This window comes from Gavialis gangeticus, unplaced genomic scaffold (genome assembly GCF_001723915.1).
Source record: "Gavialis gangeticus isolate Ggan-Ray unplaced genomic scaffold, GavGan_comp1, whole genome shotgun sequence".
NCBI classification, from domain to species: Eukaryota; Metazoa; Chordata; order Crocodylia; family Gavialidae; genus Gavialis; species Gavialis gangeticus.
The window spans coordinates 41,543,202-41,552,127 of NW_017728994.1; the positions used below are offsets into that span (position 1 = coordinate 41,543,202).

At 43.4% G+C, this 8,926-nt stretch overlaps 1 protein-coding gene and 1 long non-coding RNA gene across 2 annotated transcripts in view; both read right to left on the reverse strand.

The window, feature by feature from the left end:
- The window catches only part of LOC109287510, a 55,093-nt gene that overhangs the window by 30,337 nt on the left and 15,830 nt on the right, over positions 1–8,926 (reverse strand). The gene's annotated exons all lie outside the window — the stretch shown is intronic.
- LOC109287511 overlaps positions 6,332–8,926 on the reverse strand; it is a 15,292-nt gene continuing 12,697 nt past the window's right edge. The window contains exon 3 of the long non-coding RNA XR_002094880.1: positions 6,332–6,824. This is a non-coding gene — a long non-coding RNA (uncharacterized LOC109287511). The remainder of the gene's footprint in view (positions 6,825–8,926) is intronic.

The following is an 8,926-nucleotide window of genomic DNA, read 5'->3' on the forward strand; positions in this document are numbered from 1 at the left end:
CCCCCCCCCCCCCCCCAACCTGACACCCTTAACAAGAAGAAAGAATAAAATTCTTCCTAGCCCCATGTAGAACCAGCAAGGTCCAGAAACACGGGATAACCAACATCCTTGAATTTGCACTGCAACTTGGGAGCTGCAAACAACTCCATGCATCACACTTCTTAACTAGAGCCAGAACTTCCCTGTTATTCTACCCCCTTCACAACATACCAGATCTTTTAAATCTTCTTTCATTTCCCCAGTTGCTAAGCAGCAGGAGAATGAAGCAGAGCTTCACATGGTCCTCATTGACTTCCACGTGCTCTAGGCTGCAGAACTTCCTCATGGTCTCTGAACAATGTGTATATGGAAATTGCTTGGGCATCCAACTGTTGCTCCTCTCAGTGCCTAGAGTGTGCTGTTACTTCTAAATCACACCTGACCAATGCTTATCCAACCTCTTCTTCAAAGCCTCGAATGTAGGAGACTCCGTAACTTTCCCAGGCAGTCTGCTCTACTGCATCACTGTTCTAACAGCAAAGAAATTTTCCTGACACCCAATTTACTGCAATTCCAAACAAGCGCTACATCCTGCTCTCTGAAGTGAGGGAGAAAAGGTGAGCTATGGCAGACTTGCAGATATTTGAAGACTGCTATCAGGTCCCCAGATAATCTCCTAAACATACTTAATTTTTTTTCAACTCCTTTGGCTTGCCTGCCAAGTCTTTATCTTTTTTGTTCTTTCACTGGACCTTCTCTAACTTCTCAACAACCTTTCCACACAGTTGCAACCTCAAAGGCACAAAATAAATGGTTAATTGTAACAGGATGTTTTAATTTTTTGCCAGTGGCATAGATGGGAACAGAAAGTAGAAAATTCTATACTGTCTATTTTAACTGCTGTATTCTGCAAAAGGCCGTGGCTAAACAGCACTTTTTCCCCCCATATATTATTAAGGTTTTTAAAAGACTAAGCCACACTGAAGGTTTTCACAACACTTCCAGCTTTCAATGATCTTCAATGGAATTAAAAAAACAAGTTAATTGTATTGCTTATATGCAACTTATTTGCCTCTAAGCAACAGATCTAGCACCAAAAAACCTAAAATACACCACCCCCAACTGTTCATGTGTGAAAATGCTTTCCATGATCACAGCTTCAAAGCTGCTAAACCAATTACCTTTCAACTTAGTTTGTTCCTTATATCTCATCAACAATATAAAATAGCAATCTTGGCAAAAACCGACTCAGTCACTGTCTAATGATACACATTGAAAATTCTGCTCAGAGAACAAAGAAGTCATTCACACACACAGAAGTAAAAGAAATCAGAATTAAAAGTTTTGCTGCAACTTTCCAATACATGAATGTCTAAAGATCAATTAAAATACAACCCAAAATAAATTAGTTCCAGAAAGTTGCAAGCAACTAAGGTAGGTGATCAAGATGGAAACTGCATTTCAACTACATGTTTAAATATTGCTACCACTGTCACAAAAAACAGAAGACAGTTGGTTAGCCATGTTAGCCTGAAGGAAGGGTAGAGGTGCACCTTACAGACTAACAGAATCAGAGCTGTATAAACTTCTATCACCACCAGAAGATTGTACCCTCTAGTTCTAATAAGTGTGCATTTCAGGTAACGTGCTGAAGTTATGAGTAGCATCTGATAAACTTAAATTGTTTTGGAAGACACAGGAAGGTGGCTGGGAGGGGAAGGGGAATGAATACAAGAACTCTGGAAAGTGAGCAGCTCTGAGTTCCTGAACCAAAAATGGTTACATTTCACTGTGCTGCAAGAGAGGCACACAGACAAGACTGAAAGGCAGACTGGAGCACTGCCTGGAGGGGAAGAAAGAGCTCTCTTCTATCATGGGACAGGTTCTACCATGGGCATTGCCATCCTCTTCTTGCAAAAACTGAGACTGGTTTCAGTGGTGGCTCAGGACGTTGTCCCTGGTCTCCTGCTAGTACTTTGATCCACTTTGAAGCAGTGCTTCCTCATCCTAATTAACACCTATGCACCCAATGAAAGGTGGGAGAGGGTGCTTTTTTCCCAGGTTGCTGGCTGACCTCTTGCAGGCCTGTCCTGATGACAATGACCAACTCCATTTGGGGAATAATTTTAACTGCACCCTCCAGGAATGGACCAGAGCCCCATCTACCCTTCATTCTAGAGCGGCAGGCCCACCCTACAGGCAGCAAGCCTGATGCATGATGGAATTTCTATTCTAGCATGAGGCAATATAACCAGGTGTGGGCAAGTACAAATGGTCTTTCCTGGCTCACCTGGATCTGCTCCCCATCAAACACCACCTGTATCTGCTTTGCTGAAGCCAGATCATTCCATCAGAGCTCTTAGATCATAGCCCCGTCTGGTATGAAATAGACTTCCCTGACTTGGCTCACAGGCAACCACCCTACTGGTGCTCAGTGCTAGTTTCCTGCCGGATGCCCACTTCCACAACTGCTTCGCAGACCTGGGCAGTTTCGAGAAGTAACTTTCTCCCCTGGAAGCAGTGGTGGGAAATGGGGCAAGCAAAAATTAAGATTTTCTGCCAGCAATATACATAGCAGACAACCCAAGACTGCCACCGCAGTGTGCAAGGCCTTGAGGAAGACATTGTGGAACTTGAAGGTACCTTGAGGAATGCTGGTAATGACCATGGGCTGTATGAGAGCCTTAAGCTCCAGGAAAAACATGAGAAAACAAGAGGCTGTGGCTTGGGGTACAAGAACCCGAGCCCCCTTCTAAGAACTCACAGAAGCTGATGCCTTATGTTCTTTTTCAACCTAGAGAAAAAGTGGTCAGAATAAAAATCGTTGGCCATTTTATAACCTTTATGCCAAGTGCACATGGACCCAGTCAAGATCTGAGGGCATGCTGTTAGTTTCTACAGGGAGCTGTTTACAACTGAGCCTGCCTGCCTAGAGGCCAACCAAGACCTGCATAAGGTCCTCTTCCAACTCTCCATGTCTGAAACTAACAAGCTCAAAACAGGAGGTATCCTTGGCAGAACTGACCACTGCCATTGATGGCCTCACCATGGAGGAGTCAGGCATTGCAAGATTACCCATTGAACTCTGCAAGACCTTTTGGCCCCTCTTGGCTTGGACGTCCTGGGCATCTTGTAGGAGGGCCTCAAAGTTTGGATCCTACTTGTGAGCTGTTGGCGAGCAGTCATCACACTGCTGTCCAAGGGGGATCTCAGAAACATTAAGAGCTAGTGACTAGTATTGCTCCTGTGTACCAATCACAGAATCCTGGCCAACCAGCTCAAAAGGTCATGGCCATGAACAGGTCCTGAACAGAGCTACTGTGTACCTGCAGAACCATCCAAGAAAACCTGTTTCTAGTGTGTGACTTCTGGCAGCTGCAGAACCCTTCAGTTCAAACATTAGCCTTGTTTCTCTGGATCAAGCAAAAGCCTTTGATTGGGTTCACCTTTGGTTTTATAACCGTTTTCATCTCAATGATCCAGCTTCTGTACCAGGACACCTTTAGCCTCCTGAAGAACAGACAGCATGTGCTCTGTTCCCAGAATACAGGGGCACCTGGTAGGGCTGCCCTTTCTCCAGAATGCTGTGCCCTAACTATTGAGATGCTGTTCTATGAGCCGTGACAGCATCTGACAGGCCTTATCCCCCTACTGCCCACAGCCCCAGTTACTGGACCCCCAAATAAGATGACAGTGTTTAGCAATTACTGAAGACAACGTTTAGCAAGTCCAGTCCCTGGATGACCATCAACAGGCCTACAAGTGCACCTCCTCAGCCTATACCAACTGGGCTAAGTGACATGTTTCTCCTAGACCTTGGGTCAGTGCTTAGCCTCCAGACATGCCCTGGTGCCACAATGGTCTCCAAGTCCAGGGCATCTTCATTTGGCTGCCAGCCTATCTAGCCAAGAACTGGGAAGGCCTTGGTGAGGTGGTTGACTACAGCAGTGGCACAACTACAGCAGTGGTACTGGCACCTACCCAGTCTTTCCTACTACGTGGCTGGCAACAGGTGGAACAGGTGCACCAACACAGACATATGAATGAACCTCCTTAAAAGGCTCCAGAAGGCTGAAACAGGCACCTCTGGCTCCAGCAGGCTCTCCCCTACCTGCCCACCAATGAAGCAGGTCAGGGCCAAAACATGGAAAGTAGGCAGGCTGCCTTCCACATGAAGCCCTTCAATACCTGCTCTTCGCTGGTGGACCCTTTCTCTGTCAACAGCTGGCTTTTGCTTTCCTGCATTAGGTGGGGGAATCTCAACCTTTATCCAGACCTTTTTCTGTTGGACCCCGATCACCTCAACTGGGACACCGTACCACACTTCTACCACAGCGTCACCTGGGCCTGGCAGGCTTAGGGTCCAACTAAGACCACAGAGCAGGCACTTACAATTTACAAAACTGTTGGTCTATAACTTAGCTTTGAAGCAAAGGGTACTGACCCTCAACTCTGCTTGTGGCCCAGTTCCACACTGTCAAGGTAATCCACCTCTTCAACTCGGCTCACTCCACTGGGATCTCAGCCAAAGCCCTGGGTGAACAGCTGGGCCCAGTTTGCTGTGCAGCTTCTGGCTGAAGCGAAGACTACCTTCACTGTGGATGCACTTGTTGACCTGAAAGTCCACCATGTACAACAACCCCAAGCCCTGACAGCAGCTTAGTAGACAGAAAGCAGCTTCCACGCCTACCTGGACAGCCCCTAGCTACAGCTGCTCTTAGCAGCCTCTTTGGCATGCTGAACTTGGGCTTCTCCGAGACTGTGTACATCTTCTCTATTCCACACCAAACAGTTAAGTGAAGCATGATCTGCCTGACCAATTTCCTGCTGGGCCAGGCCAAGATGGCAAGACTGAAAATCCTCAGAAACCAGTTCACAGGAGGTGGCTTTGATAATGCCCTCTAGATCTTCCACTTCTTGGTCCAGGCATGTCACATCTCAATTTGGACACTTCACTTCACAACAAAATGTGGAAGTTTGTCATGCTGAGCCACTGAGGGGCACTCCACATGGTGGAAGATGGACAGCCAGTCTTACATCTGTAACTGCACAATGGGCATGGAGGGGAGGGGGTTTCACTTTCTGGTAATTTAGCATTTCTTGTCACCGACAAGTTTTTTATACTCGACCCCTGGAAAAGCTTAAGGAGTGCATCAGGAGCTCAGTGAACAACTGTTCACTAGGGAACCCCTGGGGAGGAGCAGGACCAATGGATAAAAATTCCTGGAAGGCTGCTTCAGGCTTAATACCAGGAAAAACTCCTTCAGTCAGCATGTCTAGTCTGTGAAACAAACTTCCTCCAGAGGGGGTACAGTCACCTACCCTGGAAGTTTTGAAGAGGAGACTGGACAGTCACCTCGCTGGGGTCACTTGACCTCAGTTGTCTTCCTGCCTAGAGCATAGGGGCTGGACCCAATGATCCGCAAGGTCCCTTCCAGCCCCTAACAGTTTATGAATATATTTGTACCTTTACCTTTTGTTTTTATTATTTTTATAATAAAGGTTTAAAAAAAAAAAAAGTAGTGTGTGGGGGGGGAAATAAGAACATGAATCAAAGTGAAATTATATAAGATACAATGAAGGGCTGCTAAATAAGGGTTTTTCAGTGTCGAAAAAGAATGATTATTTTCAAAGGAACAGGAATAGCAAAATACTGGAGAACTAAATGATTTAGAAAGCTTCTTTCTACATTAAAAAAAAAAACAATAATGCTTTGATCTCACTATAAGTTATAATTGGGGTTTCATTCCTAACTTAAAATTTATTTAGTTTATAAAGAACTTTGCTTATTGAATGAGCAGAGGCAGGCAGAAGCCCTATATTAAAAAGTGGGTGTGGGGGAACGGAGCTTCACGTTAAAAGCAAGAGAGAACTAAGCAGTGTGCAACTGTAAGCTCTTCCATTTATTCTTAATTACCTGGGAAATTGGAGAGCAGATATGTATAGCTAGGGAAGAGTCGCTAGATACATAACAATTTTGAACTAGACTAAGTACATAAAGTACAATTATTTTCATACAGAGAATTTTACTGCATGTCCACTGTGCATCATTATGAAATATAACCCTCAGTTTCCCATTATATTAAGCCAGTCAGTCAACTATGGTAGATTTATTGAAAACAGCAGATTTAGATTTAATTAGAGAAGGCAAACTTTTGAATGCTTCAGATGGGAAGTACAGTCTGATTAAAAAGGATAATTTATTTACACTTAAATTTCTCAGTAGTAAGCTAAATAATACAAAACAGGTAATAAGGTTTTGGTCATATATTAAAAAAAAAAACAACAACAACAAAAAACCCGTTGCTCAAATGTTATATGAATGTTTTATTCACCGCTATTTCTGCCTACATTTTTTTTTTTAAACAAAGTAATGCCTAGGGCAAGTGAATATCAGCCCTTCTGAGGTCATCTACATGAAACAGGGAACAAAAACTAACATAACTTTTATCCTACCAGTTAGCATTAGTAGCTGACAGTGCAGGCAGCATAATTTAATGCCAGATGAGATGCATAGTGGTAACTTCTGTCAAAAATGTATTTCAATTAAAGTTGTTTTGTAGCCCAAGCTCTTGGAAAGCAGTCCTTTTAGCATAATACGCACTTACAGGACCTTAAATCATATATAAAAAATATGTAATTCTCCAGTCCCTTGTATAATAGTATATATGGTTTTAAGGCTAGGAAAGAAAGAAGATACCATTTTCAAAACAGCTTTTATTTCCATCTTCCTGCCCAATCACTTAAGCAACTGAGTTTCATGCTTTAACATTTTCTAAACTGTGGAAAACAATGATAATCAAGAGAAAGCCAATAATCTGTTTTTAGATAAAGATTTCTAGACACTTTAGCAAGATTGTTAGAATCATAGAAAGTTAGGGTTGAAAGGGGCCTCAGGAGATCATCTAGCCCTACTGCTAACACACCTACCAATGCAGCCCAGTATGCTGTTAGCTTTCTTGGTAAGAAGGGCACAAGGCTGGCTCATATTACACTGTCCACTGTAAGCCCCAGGTCCTTTTCTGCAGAGCTGCTGCCCAGCTAGTTAACCCCCAGCCTGTATTGGTGCATGGGATACTTCTGTCCTAAGTGCAGCACTCTGCACTTGTCCTTGTTGAACCTCATGAGATTCCTTTTGGTCCAACTCTCCAGTTGCAGATTGTCAAGGTTGATCTGAATCCTAGAGCCCTACCCTCCAGCATATCTACTACTCCCCCCAGCTTGGTGTCATCTGCAAACTTGATGAGGGTGCACTCTATGCAATCTTCCAGGTCAGTGATGAAGATATTGAACAAAACCAGCCCCAGGACTGACCCCCAAGACACTCTACTTGACACCGGCTGTCTGGTAGACATTGAGCCACTGATTACTACTCTAAACCCAACACTCCAGCCAGTCTTCTATCCACCTTACAGTCCATTCATCTAACCCATACTTTTTTAGCTTGCTTGCAAGAACGTTGTGGGAGACCGTATCAAAAGTCTTGCTAAAGTCAAGGTATCACATCAATTGCTCTTCCCACATCCACAGAGCTGGTCATCTCAACATAGAAAGCAATCACCTTGGTCAGACATAACTTGCCCTTGGTGAATCCATGCTGACTTCTTAATCACTTTCTCCTCCAAGGGCTCAGAAATGGATTCTTTGAGGACCTGCTTCATGATTTTTCCAGAGACTGAGGTGAGGTTAACTGGTCTGTAGTTCCCTGGATACTCCTTTTTCCCTTTCTTAAAATGGACACTATGTTTGCCCTTCTCCAATCATCCAGGACCTCTCCTGATCACCATCAGTCTTCAAAGATGATGGTGATCGACTCTGCAAATCGCATCAGCCAACTCCTTCAGCACCCTCTGGGTGCATCCCATCCAGCCCCATGAACTTGTACATGTCCAGCTTTTCTAAGTAGTCCCCAAGCAGTTCTTTCACCACTGTGGGCTGCTCACCTCCCCCCGCAAAATGTGCAGCCTTGTGCATTAGTCTGGGAGCTGATCTTGCCTGTGAAGACTGAGGCATATAAGGCGTTGAGCATTTTAGCCTTTTCAGCATCCTCCGTCACAAGGTTGCCTCCCCCATTCAGTAAGGGACCCAACACTCCCTGATCCTCTTCTTGCTAATCGACATACTTGTATAAACCCTTGTTACCCTTCACATCCCTTTGCAATTTATTTCTCACTCAGCAAAATACAATTCTCAAAAGCACCTAATATTAGATTAAATTCAAAAGTAAGGGATGCTTCAGCAAGTCTAGATTAAAATAAAAACTTCTTATCTAGATACAGATTTGGGGTACAATATTCACAACACTAAAAAAAGTTAAACAAAACAGACAAAAAGTTCATGCACATTTAATATATCACAGTTTGGAAAAGCTCACTGTCTAACTACAAACATAGCTTTCTAATTTAAATACTGATATTTTTGCTGGAAGAAAAAAAACAACAACCCTCATAGATCTCAGATTTCTTTACACTGAAAGAAATATGAAAAATTATTTAGGATAAACATAATAAATTAGTGGCATAGTAACCTGATCCAAGATCAGGACAAGAAGGTTAAAAAAAAGAAAAGAGCTTTTAATTACTTAGCTACGAGCACAACTTATTTCCAACATATTACAAGGCATAGCTTGGTATGCAACAACTACTTGGCCTTTTGTATGGTTTCAGTCATTAACTTAACTATTAGGATATTTGAAATTCTTTATTAAAACCTCATATTTTGGCAACTTATTGTTCTTTTGAATTATAGTTTAAATGAATCTTCCCTCTTGAATACTTCAAATCACTTTGATGGAGAGGAGGTATAGATTGGACATCTGCAAAAACTACTTCACAGTTAGGGCGGCTAGGAGCTGGAACCAACTTCCAAGGGAAGTGGTGCTGGCCCCTACCCTGGGGGTCTTTAAGAAGAGGCTGGATGCCTACCTGGCTGGACTCATTTGAGTCCC